The 13,865-nt window shown below is 33.4% G+C and overlaps 1 protein-coding gene across 2 annotated transcripts in view; it reads left to right on the top strand.

Annotated features, from left to right (window-relative positions):
• cnc (NFE2 like bZIP transcription factor cap-n-collar) overlaps window positions 1–13,865 on the top strand; it is a 222,372-nt gene that overhangs the window by 17,450 nt on the left and 191,057 nt on the right. The window lies entirely within an intron of this gene.

The raw sequence follows: 13,865 nt of genomic DNA, 5'->3' as shown, positions 1-13,865 counted from the left end.
GAGAAAGTCTCAAATATTATAATATCTATATATTATGTTTAATTCAAATTAATAGATAGGTATCCTATTAAACAACATTTAAGAATGCAGCTTTGTTTATTGAATATTCCTAATTTAGCGCCTAATGGGATTTGAGCCCAAAACCATCGCCCTCCGGACGTTGTGCTTTACCGTTTAAGTTACAAAGCAAATTTATTTATTTTACATTTATTATAATGAACATAACAAATTATAAATTCAAAGCGTTCACGACATGGCATAAAATAAGTGTTAACAATTTTTAAAATAAAAATACACAGAAATGTGAGTTAATAATACAATAAGTAATAAAATAAAATAAAATAACAAAAATAAAAGTAGATGTAAGCACACAGAGTGAACTATTGATAGGCCCTACCTTAAAAACTTATAAAAGAACGCCCACCTAAATTCACTCTCACGTAAGTGGAATATATCAATATCCGAAGCGATTTCATTAAGGCTATACCTCAGTTGAGGCACGGTGTAAAAAGATCGTGGCTAGGCGATGCGCGTATTGCGGGTCGCGGATGCAAATGACGCTTGTCAAACGAAATATAATTTGTCATATAAATCCAACATGTGACCATTTAATGTTCTGTTTATTGTTCTGTCAGTAACAATAATATTATATTCATTGACATGTTTTCTTTTTCAAGTAAATGGGTAACGTTTTTAGTCATCTTTACACGATTTAAGCATTAATACGCCCGTCGCCATCACGAAACAAATTGACGTGTTGTGTTGTGTCTCCGAATGGCAGCGGGTCCATAATTTCGTCGCGCCTATAGTTGAAAATTATTTGCCGTTTCACTGATGTATCGCCTTAAACATGGTTATTGTCCTCCCAATTGGTATTACTAGTGGCAGGTTAGTTCTGCACCTTGCACCTTTTACAAAAATGACTGCCATATAACCACTGAGAGGATTTTTGATCTAAAGTGTTTTTGTAAACAAATCGTAGTACGATCGACTTGCTTTCCAGTGAATTCTATTCAAGAGATACCTACCTAAAAAAAACCTGTATTTACCACAGGTGACGTCACCATTGCACGAAGATAGCCTGCTGGTACATGCATGATAATAATAAAATTATTTTTCATATTATATAAGTGGACACCAATCAGACAAATGATAATTCTTATATTAATATTCAAACATTTTCATAGGCAGAGGTCACCAATTTAATAATGTCTTTTTAATGTAATATAAATAAATATGGTTACATGTAAATTGTACGTAAAACATTTCACCGTGGCACAGTTCGCCGTGGGTTTTCTCATCGGAAAGAGATGACTGTATACCAGTAGCGAAGGGTGGAGGTAGGCTGTTAATATCCGCCATAAATAGTGCACATTAAGTGTAATATATTATACTGATGGTTTTATAAATGCGTTTAAAAATTAATAAATGTAAAAAATCTTAACACCACTGCACATTTATGTACTGAAATATGACTATATTCTAAAACATTAGAGCGAGAGGTTTAAAAGAATACTATGTTATGTAATAAAAATACTTTATGCAGTCATCAAATGTTTAAAATTAATATAATGGATAATAAGGCTTCAAAATTATATAAATAGATTATCTACAACGTTTAAGGAATGTCCAGAATCATGCTTTGAAAATAGCATAAAAGCTCCATTTTGACCTACGCTGAGCATGTCCCCCCTTAAACTTTGTTAGTTATACGTATTTGTTTTTATTGAACTAAGACTACAATTATTTACAGATGGTATTGGTTAGTTTTTAAAAATTAATTTAATCCCCGCCTAAACCAAACCATAATAGTTTTGGTATAGTTTGGGCGATACGACAAAATTATGCACACTTTTTCAGTCATACCTACTTTTGTCTTTTCGTTGGATTAAGAATACACATATTGTTGGTTATTTTTTTTAATTCAATAAGCCCTGCCTAAACCAAACTATAATAAATAACACATACCTATTATTCTATCTATAAATATTCAAAGTTATGTATTATTTAATTGCATAATTTTATAGTTATATACAGCTAGTTATAGTTAATTTAATAGATATACTCGTACTAGTATTTTTTAACTATTATCTATTATGGCATGGTTTTCGCAGGGTTTAATTTTCTTCCGTAAATTGTAGTCTTATTTCAATGAAAACAAATACTGATGAAGTTTAATATATTATAGCCTACCTCCACCCTTCGCCACTGTCATATACTATACGGTCTTCAGTTTTATTAGATTCAATATGAACATTAATTCAATTTTCATAGCTTATTTTGGCAAAATTCATGAATTCAATAATGAAAACCTAACCTAACCTAACAGATAATCCAGTTTATCGGTTATTTTCAAAATTTGTTTGCTGCTGGCTCCTGTAAAGTGTAAACCGACAAGAACCATGTTTTATTTCGACATGAATTTTATGTCAGCAGTGACATCTCGTGGGGGTAGGCAGATTGAGCGTCGCTTGGGGGCGGCAGTTACTCGAAGGGCGGCAAATAGACGAGATCATTAGGTATATAATATAGAAATTGGTACATAAACTTAGTAATAATGGAAATATCTTTCCGTTAAAAAAATCAGCTCACTGGTAGGAAACAAAATTTATTAATTAACATAAAATTGACTGTAATTTTTTGTCGGGTTTACGATGTCTAGTTTACTTTCGTTGTCCTTGGACGTCACGTTCTTTATGACCAGCAATGCAACGTGCAGATTTGCAAATTATATTTGAACTATAGGTAGGTAGGTACATACTATATTATAATGTTTGAGACTTTACATACTTACCTAAGTAATTAATTTATCCAAATATTTTTGCCAGTCACTCGACTTTTGAAAGTTGTCAGGTAGGAATATTTTTTAATGTATCTGAAACCGCGGACTCACTATATTATTGTCAATTGAAGACAAGTAGAGATGGCATTTAAATTAGATTTGGTGGTAAATATGTTGTTAGTGTATCCATGCAACACATTTCTTAGATATTGGATTCATAGAAGGATGATAAAAAATACTGTATAAAAAAATGGGACGGCATTTTGCGGCTGCCTAGGGGCGGCATTTTGTCTATATGTATGTCTGTATGTCAGTACCAGGGAACTCAGAAATAATGGGAACTGAAATACATAACGGGTAAGGCGATAGCAGGTAACCGACTCGAGTAAGGATGAATCCGGGTTAAACTTACACACGTGTCTAGAATACGTTTTAGGTCGAATACTGAAAACTGCTCTCGGTTTATGGTGTATTACACACACCATTGCACGTGCATAATGCGTGCTTCATTTTCGTAGGACACTCACACATTCAAAAGCCTGTTCCACCATGCGGCGTATTGAATATGGCCTATCGGTATTCTATTTATTATCTGTTCTGTGGTCAGTACTCTACGACCCACAGAAGTTGGACGGTCTTTAATGTACAGCCATATATTTCCGATACAACATTATTTCACGGTGAAAAGTGTGATACGGCGAACTGCATACGTACAAGTGTCTGGACATGAATAAATATCTCTTATAGCATTGCTATAAAACAGTCAACATTAGAACATCTTGTGGAATTTACATTAAGTTTGGCTTGGCTGTCTACCTACATTCAATACCGTTTGCTTAAAACAGAAAACAAAATATCTACCAAATAAATTCTCCGAATTGGCAACATTTACTGTTGTGTTTGTAAATAAACATGAAATAACATCATGAATTAAAATTGCTTATCGAAATGTTTTTATTCAACGAATAATTCACAAGATTTAAGAATGTACCATTCTGATTATTGTACATATCTACATAATGCTGAAAACACATATGAGAAAATATAGCTACTTAATAGAAAAAATCTTTTTCGTAAAAAGTAAGACACCCGGCAGGAATCGAACCTGCGTCCGTTGGGTATCGCGCCCTGTGCATTACCACTATGCTACGACTGCCATACTTAATTGCGACAAATTTTAACTATTGGCCTTTTTAAGGTAATGCCAATTGGGAGGGCGATAACTATGTTCAACCAAATTGCTTCGGGTGTTGATATATTCCACTTGCGTGAGGTGAGTTTAGGTGGACGCTATTTTATAAATTCTTAAAATAGACTCTCCTTAGCAAACTCGGTGTACGTCTTTGAACTTCTATAGGTGTATAATTGTATTTTCACTGCTTCTGTATGTTTATATTATGTTCTCTAGAGTATTTTCATTTGTATCGTTTTTTTTTTATTTTTCATGTCATGTTGCGAACGTCTTGAACTTATAATTTGTAATGTCCACATTATGTTATAAAATAAATTGAATTGAAGAATGTGTACATAATATTCATCATCATCATCCTGTATCCATCCACTGCTGGATGAATGCCTCTCCAAGCTGATTCCAATTCTCTCGGTCCTGTGCGTTGCGTTGTCACGTACTTCCGCAGAACTTTATCATTTCATCGATCCAGCGGCCTCTAGGTCTACCTTGCGGGTGTTTTGTACCTCTTGGGCACCACTGGATAATATTACATTTACCCAAGTATTTTTTTTTCCGTTTCTGTGGGGCGGGTCCGGACCTTTTGTGTGTGCCTGTAATACGTAAGTGGCTACAATGTTATTGCTTCATTTTTCTTTTTAATAGTAAAAATATTATATTTTAATACTTATGTAAAGTATGTACCTAAATCAACTTTGTTTTTCATCTGTCTACATAAAAACTGTTCCATACTACTGATATAAGCTTAAAAGACTAATTGATAGCGCCGTCTCCCTCTCTCCGCGTTCGTTCAGTATGCAATTTTATAAACACGTATAGCTCCGTCTCGCTCTGCTGCGTTTCCACGATTTTCACTATGAATCACGGTAATCGCCGATAACAATTATACAACCGACATAGCAATAACTCGTATCTACCACACTGGACACGAAGCAGGAAAATTAAGAAAAATATTATTAACAACATCAAAATAATTACAAACGTAATTTTTTTCAACTTGCAATACGATTAAAAATAAAGTTTTATTTAATTACAGCTCATTTTGCTATATTTAACTATTTTTTGTGTGTGTTAAGGAAGTTTTCCATTTCCTTCTAGAAACGTTCGACTGTACAGATACGTGTATTTTCATCTTCATTTACACACGTCGTACATTCATACATGTCCTTCAGTATTGCCAGTATGAAAAAAAATAATATTCTTAGGGAAAATATTTTATTTATTATGCTCATATTATTAGTAAGCCATTCCTATTTTACAAGAAATAAAAATATAATATATCTATCGACAAACCTTTTTTAAAGACCTGTAGAATTTAATAATAATTATATTTTCATTTCTTGTAAAATGGAATTATACCAAGTAAATGCTAACTCAATTAATACATTCCTATTTGTAGAGCGTTTGGGGGGATTTGGTTTGTCTTGAGACGTATTAACCAGGGCTCCAAATAGACCGGAGAGCACCGGAGCGCCGTCCGATTTGTAAAATCGATAAAATTACCGATCCGTCTCGACGTGTCAAAAATAGTTTGAACGTCTGAATTAGATAGGCTATTTTTATAAAATACACATAAAATTTGATAACTATGTAAATATTTTCAGAAAATTGTTAAGCACTTCGGTTCGTAAACTTTTCCATTTCGAGCGCTGATGCGACACCCTACGGAGTTTGAAAAGTCAACAGCCACCAGCTGGTGCTACTAATTTTCGTACTTACCCCATGAGCTACTCACTGTGTCTCGTAGTATTCACCGCGAACCTTCTCACATTCTTGGGTGCATTCCTAAAATACCTAACGGATGTGGAGAAACAGGCAAACGATCTCGAGTGTGAAAGAATATTCGATAAACTTAAACACGTGTCAAGAGTGCGTCATTCTCTTGTCCTTTGTCTGACAGTTACTCTCGTTTTACGCATTGATGCTCATTCAATATTGGTGTGTTTGAATGTTGTAACACACACTATTTTCACGTATATAATAAGTAGCTCATTTTCATAGAACTCTCACACATTCAAAACGCTGCGTTAAAGTGTAGGTTATTGAGATATAGTATATCGGAGTTATATTTATTAATTTTTTTCAGTGTCACAAACTCAACGTTTTGATTCCAGCGATGATCAAGTGGTTTGGAACAATAAATGCTAACGTCTTTCAGACATTTCTCATGGAAATATTCTAAGCAAAATTTCATTCAGTTGTTATAAAATAATCTGTAATGTTTTTTATTACTGCCCCCCCCCCCCCCCCACTTGTTTGCGAGCCTGCTTATCTTTAAACATAATGTATAATTTTAGTTAATTGTGTAGGAACATTGATATCAAAATGACTTTGAAACAACGTATATATTTCTAATCTTATATCACTATCACTAAGTTCACTTCACTAGGTAGGTTTTATATTATTAGCATAATATTATAAAATCGTTTGTACCTAGGTATATTGTTATCAAATTTATTAATCTAAGTCAAGCAAATCGTCACACATTTTTATTTATGATAAGCAGATGATATTTACACAAAACAGAGCACTGGCTACTCAAAATATATTATAGGTATTATTATAGGTCAGAGGTGGCGAACCTATGGCACGCGTTTCACCAGTGGCATGCGAGATTTGCATTGCACGCATTGTATACAAAGTAACAGTGAAATAGTCTTCAATATTGAGCATTACGTTTAATGTTAATATATAATTGCATATTTCAGTCCTTAGGTTTTATGCGTCATATATAATATTACCGCACGAACCCCGTCAGGCGGCGGGGGATGCCGCTCCGCGAATGTCAGATTTTAATCGATTTACAATGCCCGACACCACAGCAGCGAGGGAATGCCTCGTCTGATCAGAACAATTCTGGTGTCGATTTATGCGTAAAGAACTAAACTAATCAATACAGTAACCAAAAAATTATAATAATTATGCATTTATATCCAAAAAATAGCTGCACCAAATTAGAAACAAAAACTTGATGTAGCTGTTGTAGTAAATTTGACTGTTTAAAAAATGGTGGACCGAATTGTATGGCGTAATCGAAAAAAAATTCCCCATGAAAAACTGCATAGTCGAAAAATAATATTTGAGATTTTTGGAACGCGTACGTAAAAAGGTTCGCTAACCCTGTTATACCTAGGTTGTCGCTTCTGACAATTAAATTTTGATAACACCAATGAGACATAATATCTTAAATATCAATCTTATTTCTCTCAGAAATCTAGTACCTACAAAGAGTAATTTTTATTATCCATTCAAATTTCTCGTTAACTATTGTCTATTACTCTTTACTCTATTATATCGGACATGTTCAATGCGTCGACTTGGTGACAATCGGTTCATAGGGCCATATAAATTTAATCTTGAAAATGTAAAAAAACGTGTGGGGAAAACACATTAAGAAAAATGGTGTGGGGGGGGGTCTTGTATAAAAATTATTCATAATAATATTATTATTCGATATTTTAAGGCGGTGATAGGAGACGGAGTTGAATTTAGTAGGTCGCACTAACTTCAACACACCCTGCCTACTACGTACTTATAGCTTCTCATCATTTCAACCGCCGACCCCTTGATATTTCGAGTACATACCCCGTACCCAGACACTCCGCAATTTCAGTATAGCGATGAACATTTGGCCTTCAGCTCACTTATTGTCAGTATTGTGACATGTCGCAACCACGAGTGGTTTAGTGGTTATCGACTGCGTGTGGCTGGCCTAATGGTTATAATTATTAAGTAATATTTCATTCAGTAATTTTTAATAAATTGTATTTTTTTGTTAGTGGGGAAAGGGGGAAAAGATTTTTTTTTATATAACACGGTCAAGTAACACGCAGTTCGGTATGTTATCAATAATTAATGTGGAAAACTGCCTTGCTTATGGAATTACTCAGAGTGATATCCGTGTTAAATATACCTAACACATTTATTTATTTATTCAAAAAACAGTAGTGCCTGTGCCAGCACAGTGATTGCACAGTAAAATTATAATAAAATTCAAATAAAACACATCCACTAACGACGTTGTAATTAGGATAAACCATCAGTGTCGTGTGTAAAAAAATATTATTTCCACAGCATCTACATACCTACCTACTACCTACTTATTTTTGTGTTCTTTTGATAAGGGTCGACCAGATAAATGAGATAAACACACATCTTAAATTTGCTCTAATAGTAAAAAAAGTCGCCTGCGCCGTTATTTTATTTCGAGGTTATTAATTGACATTTTAAAATACAAGTTTGTGCGAAGCTATTTTTGGTTATTGTGTGTTAATACTCGACAACTCCTCATTGGAAAAACTCATTTGGAAAACGTTACTGTAGGTAGAGAGACAGACTGCCTTTAAGATTAGCGATAGGTAGGGGGGCCGCCAAAAATTATGGGATGTCACACAAAATCATGGCTTCAGGATGTGGGGGCAATGATCCATATTGCTTGGCGCCGTAAGTTTTCGTATAGGTGCCTAGGTTCTATCTACTTACCAGGTAGATAACGTTTTGATAACATATTGGATATTTTTTATCTTGTTAATTACAGCATACAACACAAATTCAATAAACAATATAATAATACCTAATTAATAATAATAGTCATTGTGGGAATTCTTTTATTATTTTACATGATTACTACATAGGTATTATAACGTTATCTATTGGTTGGTGTTAGCGAATAATTTTATTTCTTTATCATACTGTCAGCATTAGCTGGTATCTATGTATTTATGAATAATGAATTTTATATACATAATCAATTTAATTGTGATTGTATGTTTATAATACAATAATAATATGTAATTTGATTTATACTTTTCATAATTTTTTTATTTTATTTGACTGCTTGACGACACGTCATTGAGGAATCTATTTATTATTGCACTGGCAATTTTAATTTATATTGTCGTTTCATTATCCGTCTCGCTCTAGCGCGAGTGACGTCTGATCAGCCGATCGGAATTGGCTACGATCACGCGATTCAAACTTATATTTTGCCACTCTCGATTACAATAAATTAAAATATGTGCGTGAACTTTGTATAAAAACTGTGTAGGTACGAATATTTTTATGCGAACAGTGCATTCCTTTTTTTTGTATTTCTCTGTGAATGTTCTTAGTTTGGACTAGGCAGAATACAATTAATAAGAAACTACAAAAATAATCTATAATGTAATTACTATATTCATATTTATGTATTTAATGACAAAACTACGAATGACGATTGAAAAATGGTGGAACTACCTTTTAAAAATGCGAGGGTTGTTGTGGCGTGGGGTTCGAGTATCTCAGGTTTTTTAAATGTAAATAGTTACAAATTCATTATAATTATTGTTATATTTACAAAAATAGTCTACTTCTTAGGAATCTTGTCGTATCATCTTTGTCACAGTTTATTGAAAGATGTGCTGAAGGCAATGACATTAATATAGATGAAGCATCTGGAAAAAAAATGACACTCACTTTTTTGTCGGGTCTGCCGAATGGCTTAATCTGTTCTAGTGCCATTACAATAAAGGTGATATTGCTATTAATTCCCGATGCTTTTTGTCGGGTCTGCCGAATGGCATAATTCATATTTTAATATCAATATCGCTCGCTCAAATGAACATTGACACTAGAAACACTGTTCTAACGCCATTAAAATAAAGGTGATATTGCTATAAATTCCCGATGCGTTATATCGCATAATGGAAATTGCGAAATTTTGTCACGTGACGTCTACCTATACATGTGCGAATGTCGCTATGTGCGAATTTACTTGCTAGCTACTGTACTGAGTGCGTTGTCCATTAATAATGTCATTGGCTGAAGGTGACTCAAATGATTACATTTAAATGTGTCTCCCCCAATTATTTATTGTCTTTCGACATTCCTCATGTTAAATGTGTGATCCGAGATCTTAGCCTGCCTTAGAACAGCCTTAATTATTACAAAAAAACACATACACACTATCACTCCCTTCCATTTTGGTATGTGTGAAAAATTTCAACTGTCACTTTGTGTTTTGTTTTCTTTTTTTATCGTCTGTATTTGTGGCGAAGGTGGATAATTGACACACTGGAATGGTTTCGGAAACGACGAGGTTTATTTGGTGTTAATATATACTATATGGTTACATTTTTTATCAGTTAATTCTACGGAGCGCAAAATGTACGCGTTCGCGATTTTGCTGCTTGTCGCGATCTGCCCGCCAAAAAAAAAACCGTTGGACTCGCGAGCTGTGCACAATGCGACGTTGCCATACGTGTTTTTTTTTTTTTGGACAATGTTGCCGGTCAGATATTATTTATTAGTGGTATTATACATTATTTAATTATTTTCGCAATCAGCCGTTATTATTTGTTGGCTTCGATACCGATTCGGGCCTCCCAAGATACACAAAGACATCCCCAAATGGGGACCATACGGGGTTGTCACAACACATAAGCCTTATTAATAATTGTAATAGAGAACACAGATGCCTATGCGCAGCGTAGTTTACATGAGCCGTTTTATTTTTGAGGTGAGTTGTTCATTAATTAGTAAGACTGACGATGTATGTAGCACTATTAATACGTCGAAACAAAGTAGAGTAGTTCACGCGGGTAAAAAAAGTTCACCGAAGAGCGAGACAAGTAGATACAATAGAAACGATATCAATACTGTTAGCTATGGCGACCATATTATGAGAATCCAAATTATTTTATAAGAAAGTGGATTTAGTACAAAAAATTGTGTATTATCGAATTTATTAATACAATGTATTTTCACCATGAATTGACAGGTAACACAATTAAAGAAAATAAAAAGAAATCGGTGTGTGTGTACTTACGCGCGTTAGAAGTTATATTTCTTTGCCGTAACAAGACTTGTGATAACCTATATTCTTCAACTAGCTCTTAATTATATTGTTAAATTACACACTCAAGAAAACGAAAGAACCGCCGTTGGTTTATTTATATACATTTAATTTATATTACTAAATGATATATTTATTTATCATTGTTTTTATTTTTAAAGTAACAACTGCCACTATGACGTTTAATAGTTTGTTTACGTAAGGAATTGCAAATGGCCGACAATAATAAATTCACTGTCTAGGCAACGGAACAATTATTCTTAACTATAATATTATACTGTATAATCGTCACGATTGGTAGTGCGTTCGGCTGATAACCAAACAATCGGTGATTCGAATCCAGTCGAGTGCGTTTATTTTTGTGTGAAAAAATAAATTATGAGTTTCATGTCACACGCAAAAAAACACGCCTAAAGAAGTATAACTTCAATAATATAATAAAGCGTATTACTTTTGACCATTATACAAATTTTCAATAAACGCAATGACGTAAAAACTTAAAATCGTAACGCTGTGAATGTTAGCCCCGATGAACTGTTTGACACCAGTCCGAAGTTAGTCGCACAACCGTGGAAACATCAAAAATATTTTTTGGCTCGTCGCGCCTTTTCACGGCTATCTCTTGCCAGAATTTCGCGTAATTACGCTAATACAGCCGATAAAGAACGATCTGGCCGGCCGTTACCTCTCAATAAACACCGCCGTTTGTCCGAAAATCAGTGTAAAAACAGTGCTACGTCGCGAACAACGGCCGCTGTATTTTGGGGTTAGATTATTTTCGCGAGCTCTGACAGTAGGTACCCCGTGCGCTGTCATACGCGAGCAAAATTACACAAAAACGTAATTACACGTAGAAAAAAACAACAAAAACCGGCCCGTGCCTAGAAACGACAGTGTACTCTTTCAATATCGTGCATTACAATCGCGCAATATCTGTTTTAAATTGTGCAATTGACAAATTCTTTGTCCCTTTCGTGTTGTTTATTTTTTGTCTAAATTTAGACGTCTGTGATTGCAAACAACAAAGGTATTTCTTTGTTTTCGACGCTGGATCTCTGTCTGGATACGCAATAAGGATTATTTTAAGTGTTTCCTAACGAAAAATAGGCAAATAATTATTCGTTAACGTGTTATCGATGTTTTTGTTTACTCTGACCGCAGCTGTTGTGCGTCTTTATCTAAAAAAATATTAATTTCACCATCGTAATGTGGTTTTAATTCCGTCCAAGAGTTAAATACTATCATATGAGATAATCAGGATTCATCAAGTAACGTTTTTATTCTTAATTTGTCGCAATACATGTTATTATATTTTGCATTATCCTGTTCACAGTAAGGTAGTGAAAAATTAGCTGTCAAAACGTGCCATAGACAATTATTTCAAACATGTGTTCCATTGTCTGTTTTGAATATTTTTATTCGAATTTTAACATAGGTAGGTAATAAACCTTTTTAGGATAATTTGACTATAACAACAGTAGGGTTTGTATATTTCATAAATTTAATATTTTTATCTATAATTTTTAGTGATTCCTTGGTAGAACTTCATTATACCTACATAGCTCTTTTAATACTTACATAATTATATATACTTAAAAATAACTATTTTATATTCTTTTATAGTGTTAACTATCAATTTATTCATGGTGGAATTGTATTGTATTATTTGATTAATTATTTATTTAATTAAATAAAACACAATTTTGTAGTACTTATTCTACTTTAATATAATAATTAAATTTTGTACCGGGTTCGTCCTCTTCAAAGGGACATTATCAACTAGGTACTGAATAATATCAACTATCCCTTTAACGGTACAAAATTTAATTAACAAAGTGGAATAAGTACTACTATAAAATTGTGGTTTATTTAATTAATCAAATAATATTTTATTTTCAATGCGGAATACCTAGGTAGGTAGGAATGAACAAGATATTCACAAGTAAAAGCATTTTAATTGACATTATTATAAAACTTAGAAACAATAATAATTACGAAAAATCTTTGAAAAATATTGCTTCATTAAAAATTATTTACCTGTATTGTATACTAACAGTGCCGAAGGGTGGAGGTAGGTTATTCAGATCCGACGTAAATAGTGCACAATACACTTTGTCAGTCATACGAATTTGTTTTCATTGAACTAAGAAGAAAATATCTAAGCCCTTAAATCATACATAATTTTAGATATTATTCTATTAAGTATGGTTTGGTTTAGGCAGGGTTTAATAGAATTTTTAAAACTATCCATCACCATCTGCAATTTGTATTCTTAATTCAATGAAAACAAATGAGTATCACTGAATTTTGTGTGAACAATTTATGTCGGATCTTAACGGCCTACTTCCACCCTTCGCCACTGATATTATGTTTAATTCTTATAAAATTTATTAAAAATTGATAATGTTTGGACCAAGTATCCAATTTTTTGTCGCCATAATTATCCGATTTATGCCCAAGTACACTGGAAAATAGTAAATATCAAATGTCTAGTGACCAAAGATAACTGTCCAGTATGCAGTTATGATGTATTGCTTGGTCGAGAACTCAAGTTCACACGCACACTTTCATAATATAACATACTCTAGCAATTCATAATACTTGCAAACAGCAATATTGTGAAGTAACTATGAAGTAGACACCTGTGTTGTCTTTGAATAGTAATTACATAGGTGTTTTGTTTCTACGGATTTCCAGAATGAAATTAAAATAAAATAATTGAAGCACTTATGACCTAAGGGGTACTAGTGACAATTGAGTAATTATGACTGTAAAAACCATGCCCTCCTACCTATCACAAATATAATGGCAGTGTGATGCTCTACAGTAGCGTTTTCCAAAAAAAAAAACAGAAATAATGGGAACTGAAATACCTAACGGGTAAGGAGTAGCAGGTAACCAATCTCGAGTAAGGAATAAACCGGGATAAACGTAAACACGTGTCAAGAATACGTCATACGTCGAATATTGAAAAAATCATTGACGCACATTAATATTATTGGTGTACTACACACACTATTGCACGTGTTTCATTTTCGTAAGAAACTCACATATTCAAAACC

The sequence above is a fragment of the Rhyacophila brunnea genome, unplaced genomic scaffold (genome assembly GCF_057557595.1).
Source record: "Rhyacophila brunnea isolate RB1 unplaced genomic scaffold, BYU_Rbru_1.0 scaffold_13, whole genome shotgun sequence".
In the NCBI taxonomy this organism is placed as follows: Eukaryota; Metazoa; Arthropoda; class Insecta; order Trichoptera; family Rhyacophilidae; genus Rhyacophila; species Rhyacophila brunnea.
Note: the sequence above shows the minus strand (reverse complement) of the source record. Positions and strands in the feature narration are given on the sequence as shown.